Source organism: Perognathus longimembris, chromosome 18, assembly GCF_023159225.1.
Source record: "Perognathus longimembris pacificus isolate PPM17 chromosome 18, ASM2315922v1, whole genome shotgun sequence".
Classification (NCBI taxonomy): Eukaryota; Metazoa; Chordata; class Mammalia; order Rodentia; family Heteromyidae; genus Perognathus; species Perognathus longimembris.
Window position 1 is genome coordinate 50,156,269 of NC_063178.1, and position 2,708 is coordinate 50,158,976.

Genomic DNA, 2,708 nt, shown 5'->3' on the forward strand with positions numbered 1-2,708 from the left:
AGACTGTGGGTGATAGTATAAACTATATTATGTTTAAGCGTATAATAAGGAAAACACTATGTTGCTTGATATTACCCTAGGAAACAGAATTAAAGACATGATTTATGCACTGGGTGATTGAGTTCCATATATTCACAGAATGGATGTAGTATTTGTGGGTGACTATTTTCTAAGAACCTCTAAATGTCTTCTTATTTCACTTGTTTATGTGTCCACAGATTCTCTCACAGAAGAATGATCTAGGAGAATGGGTCTTGTAAATTAAGCCCTTGTGACTGAATTTATTCTGGTGTGTTTAATAGATCAGTCTGATTTGCAGATACCCCTATTCATCCTGTTCCTAGTAATATATTTAGTCACTGCCTTGAGAAATACGCTTTTGATCATTTTAATTACATTGAACTCACATCTTCACACACCCATGAACTTTTTCCTCTTTAATTTGTATCTTGTAGACCTTTGCTATTCTACTGCGATTATCCCCAAAATGTTGATGAACTTTGTTCTGAAAAAGAATGCCATCTCTTATGCAGGATGTATGGCCCAGCTCTACTTTTTTGGTTTCTTTGTCCTTACTGAATGCTACATGCTGACAGCAATGGCTTATGACTGCTGTGTGGCCATCTGCCATTTACTTCTCTACAACACTGCCATGTCCCCTAAAGTGTGTTCCTACCTTGTATTTTCTTCATACTTCCTGGGGTTCACTGATTCCCTGCTTGAATAAGGATTTGTCTTAAGTCTGACCTTCTGTGATGCTATGCCATCAATCCCTTTTTCTGTGATGTTATGGCAATGCTCAAGCTCTCCTGCATCAGCAGCTATGCAACCAAGATAGAGGTTCTCATTGGAGGGACCAAAGACATCATTTTGTTCAGTACTATCATCTTTATCTCTTAGGTGTTCATTGTTTTCAGCATCCTCAAGATAAAATCTACTGAGGGTAGATTCAAAGCCTTTACTACCTGCAGCTCCCACCTTGTCAGGAGCCAAACTTGCAGCTAAATTCATTCTGACCTCTGGCTGTGTTGTTATCACAAGGATATACTAGATGCAAGGACATTTGTTCACAGCCACCAACCGGAATTGCTTTGCTATGTCCTTTGCTATGTCCACCTTGCTATGTCCTCTGGAGTACATTCCTATGTTAATCATCCTCATCCTGTGTTTACTGTAATCAAATGTTGCAAACATCAAAGCCTCTTTGTGTTCTTGAATTTTAACAACCCTATGCTATTACCTGGTTCCAAAACTGCATATAAGCGGGAAGTTAAGAATAAACTTGGCTGCAGTCTTGAGTTACAATCTCGAGATGCAGACCTCCTGAACCCCATCTTTTGTCTCTTGTCTTTTTTCTCTTATCGAACTTTCTTTTTCTTTAATCCTCGCTCCCTCAATCAGGATTTCCTCTTCGCTGCCGGCTGGCTTGGCAGGCCACCTAACTGCTGTATTTCTGTTTTTCAGATCCTGTGCATTTATGTATCTCATACCTTTCACTCCTGGTTCTCTGGATGAGGGGACAATATCCTCTGTGATTTACACCATTGTGGTTCCTATGATGAACTCTTTAATCTACAGCTTGTGTAACACAGATGTTAAAGCTCCCTTAGGAAAATCCCTCTGCAAGACAATCAGTTGACCAGAAATCCCATGTCTCTGTGCTTTGAAAAGAATAGCATTGAGCTATTCTTGGCTTCAGTGAGCATATTTTCAATGTAAACTTATCTCTTTTTTGTCGTTCTTTAGCTCAAGGCTAGCATTCTACCACTTGAGCCACAGCACGGATTCTGGCCTTTTCTGTTTATGTGTTACTGAGCAATCTAGCCCAGGATTTCATAGATGCTAGGAAAGCACTCTACCACTAAGCTACATTCCCAGCCCCATGAGTACATTTCTCATTGAACATTTTTTTCTCTTCCCTCATTTTTCTCCCACTTTCTCTCCTCTCTGACTCCCCAACCAAAGAGATATTTGCATATTATCTAGACAAAGTACAATTGATGCTTAACAAGAGAACATTTTTGCACATTTCATATTTAGTGAGATAAAATAAAGCATTTCAGAGGACAAGAAATAAAACTACTATAACTTAATCTTGGATATTTCATTACAAAGCTAATGTTACCCCATTGTAGGTGACTTACATCTTTAAGCATAGCTACTCAGGAAACTGGGATCCCAGAATCACAGTTTAAAGCTTGCTCAAGTAGGGAATTCATTGCATACTCTTTGTCTAATTAAGAAACAAAATGTGAGAAGTGGAGCTCTGTGGCTCGAGTGATATATTGCGAACGTTTAGTGAAAATGTGGAGAAATATATAGCTAAGCTACATTCACACATACGTGTGCTGTTAATCGTGGTCAATTCTTTTTCAATGGATGGTGAAAAGCCAAGAGTAGAGATAAATTGCGTATGATTTTCCAAATGGAAATAAGAAATGAGAAGAAAAGAACAAGCCTATGTAAGAAACAATTTAATCCAGAAGGTATTTGATTATAGACAGCAAAGATCATTTTACTTCACAATAAAATGTAAAATAAAAAGAAAAAAGAAAAAAATTCTTACATTTATTATTAAAATGAAAAGGGAAATATATATGTGCACACACATATATGTATGATGGGTGAAATAAAGCATAGTACTGATTAAAATATCTTATGGGATATTCAAGTCATCATCAGCATAATAAGAAACAATAGTATGTCCA

At 37.4% G+C, this 2,708-nt stretch overlaps 1 pseudogene; it reads left to right on the forward strand.

Moving 5' to 3' along the window:
- Nucleotides 1-247: 247 nt before the first annotated feature.
- Nucleotides 248-1,639, forward strand: LOC125367051 (annotated as a pseudogene).
- The last annotated feature ends 1,069 nt before the right edge of the window (nucleotides 1,640-2,708 follow it).